The sequence below is a fragment of the Pagrus major genome, chromosome 11 (genome assembly GCF_040436345.1).
Source record: "Pagrus major chromosome 11, Pma_NU_1.0".
NCBI lineage: Eukaryota > Metazoa > Chordata > Actinopteri > Spariformes > Sparidae > Pagrus > Pagrus major.
The window spans coordinates 11,536,375-11,546,322 of record NC_133225.1 but is presented as its reverse complement, the minus strand read 5'-3'; positions in this window follow the sequence as shown (position 1 = coordinate 11,546,322).

The window sequence follows — 9,948 nt, the reverse complement described above, 5'->3', positions numbered from 1 at the left end:
TTCATTTTTTTTTTTTTTCCTTTTGTTGGGAAACTTTTCTGTGTGCATCGTTGTCGGACTTGTTGTCATCAAGGCACCATTTTTTATCACTGAGGACACTGGGCATCTGTCGTTTAGTGCTTTTAGCTGGTGGAGTCTCTATTATGTCAAAGGCTTCTGTGCCTTAAAAATGTTGCCCTTGCTGTGTCAGTGTCAGATTTTAAGCTCGTTTTCATTGGTTGGTACACAGGAGCGTAGTATCCGCAGCCATGAGAGTGGTAGATTTTAGGGGTAAAGCTTGTTTGAGTGAATGGAAATGCTATTCAAAAAGTTGGTGTTGTTCCTCAAACACTGTCTTTGTCCCATTTCTTCATTGTGTTGCCATGCTTGTTGGTCACTGTTGTCCGAAAAACCTCACATCCCTCTTAGCTCAGTCCTCCCACCAAAAAGCTGCAAAAAGCTACAAATCTGTGTGACTTCTGTTACCTGAGGCGTTTTCACCACAGTACTTAAGAAGGCAAGAAATAGCCCTGATTCAGAATAAGAATAAGAGAAGGTCCTCTGAGGACTCCAGACTACATGCACTTCCTGTTTTCTCGGATGCGACATTATTAAAGGACAATTTATCCCCTGCCCCTCCCAAATTTTTTATTTAATTTCTTTTGTATATGTATGAACTATACTCTGTGTGTGCCTCACTTCTGTGTTAAACTCAAAAAGATGAAACAAAACAAAAAAGATGACTAAAGCATTACAGAGAGGATAAAAAACAGTATGTCGGTGGAATTCTGATCACGTCATTTAAGTTGCCTGTTTTTTCTTGTAGCCAACTATTGAAAATAACAGGATTCAAGAATACAATTTACAATGTTCTAGCTCTAGACCGGTGTAGCACATGTGTGACTGTATTAATTTATGAAACCAAAATGGTAACTGTGAATTATGTATTTCTTTGTGCATTTTTTTTTTTTTTTTTTTTTTAAAGCGGGGGAGAAGGTTGTCGGGACACGGCAACAGCTGATGCTCGTGTCCGAAAAAAACTGTTTTGTTTTTTGGTGGAATATAATGGAAACAATAAAACGTGTTTCCGAAAAACGAAAAAAAAAACGACAAAAAAATGAAAAAAAAATGAAAAAAAGATGAAAAAATATATAAATATATTTTTTTTCTTAAGCAATACATTTCAGTGTGACTTGTGATAGAACATTTTCTTTTTTTAGGTAATAAATAAATAAAAAACAAAATGAGTACGTCAGGTTGTGTCCGTGAGTATTTCATTACTGACCCATTCAATAACATTGAGTGAAAGCTGCTATTCTGTCTAATATTTCATGTGAGAATCCATTTCATGAGGTTACTTGATATAAGTGGCAGATGAAAACTAGACAAGCTTGGATCTGCATTGATAAAATATTGCCTTACACTTTATCAAAAGCTAATGTAATTGATGATTGGACTGAACCATCTCCGCTGGCAGGGGGGTGGACAAGGCCTATAAAAGAAGGGGGCCCAAGGTTTTATGGGGCCAAAGCTAAATTATCAGTGTTAGGGAGTAACTAGTTACACGTAACTGTGTAACGTAATTAAATTACGGAATAAATGCAATTGTAATCAGTTACACTATAAAAAATATGTAATTAAATTACAGTTACTTATCAAAGTGTGGCTGATTTCAAAGGGTTACATCAGAATATATTCTCTTTGGTAATAAGCTTATATGTAGAATATATAACATTAATATATAATTATATAACATTCATTCTTTTTTCATTTTACATATTCACAGTAATAACATAACATTGACTTTTCAGCTTTACTGACAAGTTTAAAGCATTTATTAAATGAGTAATAAAAAATCTTTCCTTATTACATTTACTACTACTCTTTAACCTACCTTCCTAACACTGAAAGTCATTAAAAACATTTTGTTGGAGATCAAAGACTGATCCTGATCCAATAAACTGGTCTGAGTACCTTCAAGGTGAAATATGTAAGAATTCTAGTTTCAAATATTCCAAAATGAACTAAAATTATCATCAGAATGATAAACTTTAACAGTGTTGACGTAATGTCAAAGACGTCTATGTACTGTGTTGCAGAGATATCTACTGAAGTTAGCATGCTAACCAGCTAGCCATGCACCTGGAAAACCCTCTTTCTCTTAGGGCGCACTCACACTTGGCCCAGTGGCTCCGTACTGTGCTGACACTGCACTCACATCGCTCCGGCCACAACCGGGCCTGAGCACGGTTACTACTCACATACATCATCATCATCATCATCATGCTTGAGCACGGTACGGAGCGCTCACACTAGTCAAACAAGCTGGACTTTGGGGGTCAAACGTGCTCGGGCACGGTACAGATGGCCTCGTGTGAGTGCGCTGTTAGTGGTCCAGCAGCGCTAGGGCCAACACTCCCCTGGAAGTCTGGCTAGCTGCATGGCTTACTGAGCTAACAAGCTTACAGTAGCTACAGTCATGGATGCATACACAGAATATAGTTAGCAGCAGTTATTAGCAGTGATATACTGCTTCTATTTGTTGGGAGTATGAATTCAGGAGTGGCCATTTCTTACATATTGCACCTTTAATGTTGAATCCAATCAAATTTCTTTTTTCATTTTTTGTTCCTCTTGGTAACACTAAGTTAATAGTTAATTCACAATGTAATGTTTTATAAACCATTTATTCAGCAGTTGTATGAATGATTTATGAGGCATTTCATTGCTTGTATACAGTGAAATAACTATTAGCTAAAGTTTGATTACTATAATACTACTATACATGTACTATTTATTATACATAAGTGTTACCTTCATTTTTTCCTACATATTACATCTGCACAGAAAACAACAACAGCTGTTTAGACTATCGGTTCACCTGCATAATGTTACAGAAAAGACCCAGAGACCAGTGGTTTCTGTGTGTGTGGGTGGGAGGAGGTTGAAAGGGGAGGACGGGGGTGGGGGGAGGCATTTCAGCGAGAGAGCCAACAGATATGTTCTCCACATCTGCGAGCGCAGCCCGGCTCGAGATGAGACAGAATATGGAAGTGGAATGACAGATTGGAGAAGGAGAGAGAGAGCCGTGCCTCGTGTGAAGCCTGCTTCCTGACACATGTACTCACAGCCAAAGGTGTTTAGAAGCAGCACTTGTAGCGGCCCGCTTTTGTACCCGGTGAGGCTGAGAACAGAGCTTGACTTGGAGCATCAAGACATAGCTGAGAGAGGATTGAACATTAAAGGGCAAAGCTACTGTATGTCAAAGCGCGGCTCACGCGGGGCGCCAATAACATAGCATACACACTGTGAGATGCTGCAACATGGCATGATGACAGACTGCTGCTTCTGTTCTTCATAGTCTATAGGGACAGGCAGGCGTATTACACATCTCCTAACAAGGCATGAGTGGTCTCACATCGCTTCAGACACATTTTGTTTTGCTTTGCTGTAAAAAGATTTGCTCATATTCAGCTGCAACAAAAGAAACTAATATATGTGAAGCCGTTTAGCAGAGTTAACTCCACATTAAAAAAGCCACATGTTCCTTTTCGGGCAAGTTGTTTGCACCTTCATTCTGACAACAGCCAAGGACCAGAAACATGTCCCTTCTCTCGCGCTTGGCCTCACATCCTCTTTCTGCTGAGATGACTCTGGTAATGAAAGCCTCCTACACAGTGGCCTTCTGCACATAAGCAAACACACCTCCACTCTGTCCGTGGCCTGTGGCGAGCACAGGGCCAGCAAAGTCTGATAAGGTAAGCCTGATGAAAGGGAGAATATCGATGAGCGCCCTTTCACTGATTAGCCAATGGTCATGCCTTTCCCTTAAACCCAAACTCTCTCAGGTTAATTCAACATCCGTCACTTTGTTAGCTTCTTTTCACAGACATCGTTTTTTTTTTAATCATTTTGGAGGCTTTTTTTGGCATTGAGCTACACACAAGCGTATCTGAAGTGGATTTTCAACACAGAAATGGACCCAAATGTTAAGTTTAGTAGATCTGAATGATCTAAAGAGACAAACACAGATTTGCAAGGTGGTTTGTTTCTACTGAATACATAAGTCTTTAAAAATAGGCAACAAATAAACACGTTCAGTTTTAAATAAAGACACCTGGGCACCGTAGTCTTCAGCGAACATCACTCGAACAGGAGTAAATACTGCATTTTTTTGGGAACTACATTCAGCTGCGTATCAATACACACCTGCTAGTCAAATGGGTATGTACAGCAGCAGGACTGTGTGTTCGGGGTTGACTCAAGTGATACGCATGACCTGATGTGGCCATTATACCACCATCATTGCAACTGACCAATTTGGGTTTTTTTAATGTCATAGGTTTGCGATTCGGGGAAAAAGATAAGAAAACGACGCACGTGCACCCTAGCCACGTTTTATTAAGCCTAACCATGTATTTTAGTTTTAACTAAACAGCAACCAAAATCTGAGAAGAAACAGAACTTAATGTTAAAATAATAAGTGAACAGTTTAAAGATGTGCTTCTAACAGGACTCCAGTAGTCTCCTAAATAAGAATCGTATATGTCACCCAATCAATGACTCACTCCAGATATGGTCAACACCAACGCAGTGACACATTGCGTGTTTATCGCCTGACTTTTACATCAGGAGGTGGAAGGTGGTTGAGGTGTTGCAGGCGACACAGCTGTCAAAAGGGCGACCACAGCTCGTGCCTGCATTTCAACATTTGTAAGTGCGACACCGCTGATGTCCAAACACTGTTTGTCCAAACCATGATTTCTTAACCGTAACCAAGTGCCTTTTTTGTGCCTAAACCTCACCAGAGCAGAAGCAAAGCGTTGTGAAAAATGATCTTAAACAGTTGCAACACAAAGAAATGTGAAACTTGAACTTATCTCTGGTTTTGCAGAAACTTTTTACAGTATGTACTGTGTACATTAACACACATTTTTTGCTATGATCCCTCAAATGTGGTTATCAAACACTTCTGACAAAGATACGAATGTGATAGAGGAGGATATTTTGCCGTGTAACAACAAACTTTATTTCCAAAGGAACATATCACCCGGTGCAACAGTGTGGCTCTTTCATGTGTTTGTGAGGCTTTTGATACAAAGGAAGTACTTGTTAATAGGTTACATTCAGTGCTGGGTTTGGTCTTTTTATAGAACTTGATGACAATAATAAAATTAGAATTTCTAAAGAAAAGAATAACTAAAGCTTTGTCCTATAAACTCAGATGTTTGAGTGTTTTTCGTCCTCTCGATTTATGTAATCTGAAAACCGAAAATAGACCATGGTTAAACTAAAAAGTACAGAATGTTACAAAGACTCAAACAAAACAAACCACAAGTGAGAATGTTGACACGTATTTACGATGAATACTGCCAGGTGTACCTCGCAGTCTCCTCTAATGCTGATTGTGATTCTGTACATTTTGACTGTTCACAGCTTTACATTTTACTGGATACAACATGAGCAAGAAGTTCTGCAGCACACTGATAAAACTCTCAAAGCTTCCAGTCATACTGCAACTATCAGAGAGCCTCTTCTGAGAAGTCACTGCCTATTTCTGACTTCTTCTGACTGTCAGTCTCTGCCTCCACACTTATATCTGCTGCTTTTTCTGCAAGCTTGCTGTCTGAGGATGTAACTGTCTTCAGAGACAGAGAAGAAAAAGAGAGAGGCAGGCAGACATATAGAGAGGAGAGAGACACACAGAGAGAGCGAAAAGGCTCAGCTGCCACCGCAAACTGAAACCCTGTGGCTCTGGGATCGAGAGGAGTTCCGCAGAGTTGGGGTTTCACACGTCGTTGTGTGATCTAAGATAAGACACACTCAGCTGTATCCTCCCTTCACATAAAAACACACACACCTATATATATACACACACACGAGCATAACGGAAAATATTCCAGGATGTCAGGCTGCGAGAAAGCAAGTATCGTAAACCCTGCCTGTAATAATGAGAATAAAAGTTCATGGCGTGTGCATGTATCTGCGTTCGTGTGCGTATGAGCCGCGTGTGTTTTGCATACGTTGGTTCAAAACCACTGAGAGATAATTAGGTGTTTTTTTTCTAATCATGTAGAAAGAAAATACATGGATGTATTTTACTGTAAGATGTGTTTACACCCTACATCTGAAAACCACAGAGACAGATTGCCGTTTAAAGGAAATCCTGTGTTTTACATGATGTTACACTTTGCTAATTAAATGAAACACTTTAAGATGTTAAGAAGTAGTTTGACATTTTGGGGGGAAAATGCGCTTATTCGCTTTTCTTGCAGAGTTAGATGATAAGATTGATATGTCATATTTTTAGGCCGTGGTGGAAGAAGTATTCAGATCATTTACTCATCATTTAGAAAAAGAAGCCCACACCACACTGTGAAAATAGTCCACTGCAAGTAAAAGTCCTGCATTCAAAACCCTACTTATATAAAAATGTAGGTTTAATCAGCAAAATGCACTTAAAGTATGACAAGTCAAAGTAGTCATTGTGCAATTAAGTGTTCCCTGTCAGGGTTTTTAAAACATTTTCATCATATGTGATGTTTTTGCTTTGTCAGAATGTGGTTTTCACTGAAAAGGAAGGTATTTGTGTTGTGTTTCTTAGAGAAGTAACCGGTGACTAAAGCTTTAACAACAACAACAATAATGAACATTTTGTACAGCACCTTTCAAAACATAATCACAAAGGGCTTTACAGCAGCACTAAAACATGTTGATGAAGGTCCTCAGTCATCCAGGTCATGGTAAATCTAGGTGCTGTATCGTAGGCAACTGGACGTGTTTCAGTTTCTTGAAGACGTTTCACGTCTCACCCAAGAGGCTTCTTCACTTCTAACTAACTGGAGGGGAGTCGCAGGCTTTTAAACTCTGCGTGGGAGTGTCCTTACAGAGTCGTTAAGGACACGTGTGAGCTCTGAGTTTCAGAGTCGGTATGGCCACTTGTGGGTCGTTGACTCAACCGGCCTTCATGTGGGTTGCTAAGGCTAGGTGAGCCCGGGTGTGAATGGTTGTTGAGCTGTCTGGGGAGAGAACTCAGTACAGCATTGTAGGTGGGTGATAAGTAGTGTCGTAGGCCACCTCCTCTGTTCAAAGACGGTCGTTCCAGTTTGACATAGCTGGATTCCTTTACTCCTCTTTCAAACCATCTGTCTTCTCTGGCCATGATGTTTACATTGTTGTCCTCAAAAAAATGATTGATCTCCTTCAGATGTCAGTGGACAGCGTGCCATTTGACAGGCGGTGCCTTCTTACATAACATGTCAGTTGCACTCCCTGGGCAGGCATACATAAACACATATAAAATACATTAAAAACTTTAGTAAATGTAATTGTTACATTTACCACAGATGCAGAATTAGCCTGGCTGTGTCCAAAGGTAACAAAATATGCCTCCCATAGCTCTAAAGTTATTGTGCAAAAGTATAAAAACTAAGCTAGCAGTTGCTGTGAGTAAACTATCTCATGTAAGTTGTCTTATCTATCTCTCTGCAAGAGAGCCTGGCTATTCCTTGAAGAAATGTCCATCTTTATTTCAAAGTGTTTTGCCTTACAGTGTGTAAAAGACAGATTTAGGCTGAACTAATCACTGAGATTGCAATTATAGGCCTAAAATCCTAAAACCTAAAAAGGTTATTTCCTTCAACCCTAGCCTTTTTCCTCTTTTTCATGCATTTTGGTCTTGTATTGAAGCACACGTGCCTCTCATTTTATATAAGGACAACACACAGCCTCTTTGCTGTAATGAAAGCCCCATCTGCACAAGAGAGTAATGAAGCAAACACACTGAAGATGCATTTTCTTCAGATCGGGGCACAAACATCAGAGCTGGGCCTTGAAGCTTCCTCCTCTGTAAGACCCAGGGCTGTTCGCATGGTCAGCAGGGACCTTGTTGTCTTTTGTCTATTTTTGTTTGTTCCCTGCACAGTTGAAAGAGAAGAATGGCTTTCTGTTTGAAACATTACCTGATGGATATTTATGCAGCTGTGAGGCCGTGAAGAGAACCTTTGATATCTTTTTCAGGCTCGACACACACAGACACACACAGACACACACAAACACACACACAATTCCTCAGTGAGACTCCAAAAAAGGCCGTCGTTGGGCCACTGCCGGACAAGTGAACACACACATGCGCACATTAGACTCAAAGGTGTTCAGCTGTCTGTTCCCATCAGTGAGGAGTTGACCTCGGGAGCTTGACCCCATGACCTGAGGGGAAGAGACACAGAGGTCATGGTTAAAATAAACCCTGGAAACTGGGTAAACAGGATGTGTACACCCACCCAGACAGATGGCACTCACTAATCAAACAGCACTGAGCTGGGAGAAAAAAGGGAGTGGAAGTCATCTCTGTGGAGGCTATGAGCTTGCAGTATTAGTACAAACCTACTGTACTGTAATATAAATGGATCAAGCTGCTTAGCAACGAAAGCAGCTCCCTGAGCTCAGAGAGGCGTCTCTCATCCAATGTACAGTAATTTATTTTGAGACTAACTTCTGAGAGGGAACTGTAAATATCAAGGTATTACATCTAGTGAAGTTCTTTGTCACACATCAACAACCACGATGCACTGATAATGCATCGGTTAGAACTGATCTGATCAGTTAAGGTTACACACTTTTGAGGTTTTGTACTTCAAACCAGATCTTGATTATCATTTTGTTTTCAGTCTTGGAAGCTGGCAAGATGCAACAGTGTTATCATTCAATGCAATACATTATTTTATCTTGTGATGTGAGTGAAAGTTAGCGTGATAGTTAGGCGTAGATGTGCATTTATCCCCCCAACAACACAAGGATATATCACCGGGGAACCACTTACTCTTGCTAACTCTATCTGCTGTTTGCTAGTTAGCATGGTAAGCCGTGCATCTAACGGTCTGGACCAAGCTAAGGACACCAGGGGAGTGTTGGGGGTTACACTGCAAGCACAGGGGCTTTGGAGTGGGACAGGCCGGGGCTGGCTTGTTAGCATGCCAGCTTCAGAATACATATCTGCAAACGTCATTAACATAACATTAGCATGTGTAATTTCTTCACTCTCTGTTGATAATCGTAGATAATTTTTCTATTTTTTCAGCAGATAGAGTTGTCCCAGTTGTAATGGTGTTGTAAACTAAAGCACCTTAAGAAATATGTTCAACCACAACTTCTTGACAACTGGAGATCATTTAATATGACTGAAAGCCCTGGAACAGATACTAAATGGACGTTTTGAAAATTGAAAGAGAAAAATGTATATTGGTCTGTAAATATTTACCCAAATAATTTGGGATTAAGGACAATGACCGGTTACTATCATTTTGTCTTCTTTACTCCTCATTATCAACATGGATCACTCTTGACTTGGTATAACCGGGGATCTTGGTGCCGCTTGGCGTTCACTCACAGCCCTCTGCACTGCGTGTTGCTGTTACTCACAGATTTAGCACTTAGGAGGTTTCTGGCAACTGTCATACGTCAAATGCTCTTTTTGTTGGTGTCCTCCACCTCTCTCTCTCTCTCTCTCTCTCTCTGTCTTTCCTCTGAGAAGTAGATCAGGTACCTTTCAGCAGTTGCTCCAGTGACCTTTAGCAGATGTGGGGGTGAAATTGGCTGAGCTTCTTTCACCTCATCCTGGTTCTCTCGCTCTTTCTCAGTCTCTCTCCCTGTCTCATGTGTGAATGCACTCTACTGACTTACAGAGCTGCCATATCGCACATTCACTATCTGCAATGCAAGTCGGGCACGTGCTGTGTTGTACAACCTTGGAGCTTTGCATGAAAATGATTGTAGCCTAAATGACATTGAAGTAAGTCAGTCAGAAGCACATGTTATTTTCTGTTAATCTTCCCGCACCACCTCTGTAGCAACATGGTACGCAGCACAAAAAGCCTTGACAATACAAACATCCACCCTGTCCAACGTGTAAATACTGTACTGCCTGATATGGCAGCAAATAGCCTGAACAGTCCAACATTAACAAACCTG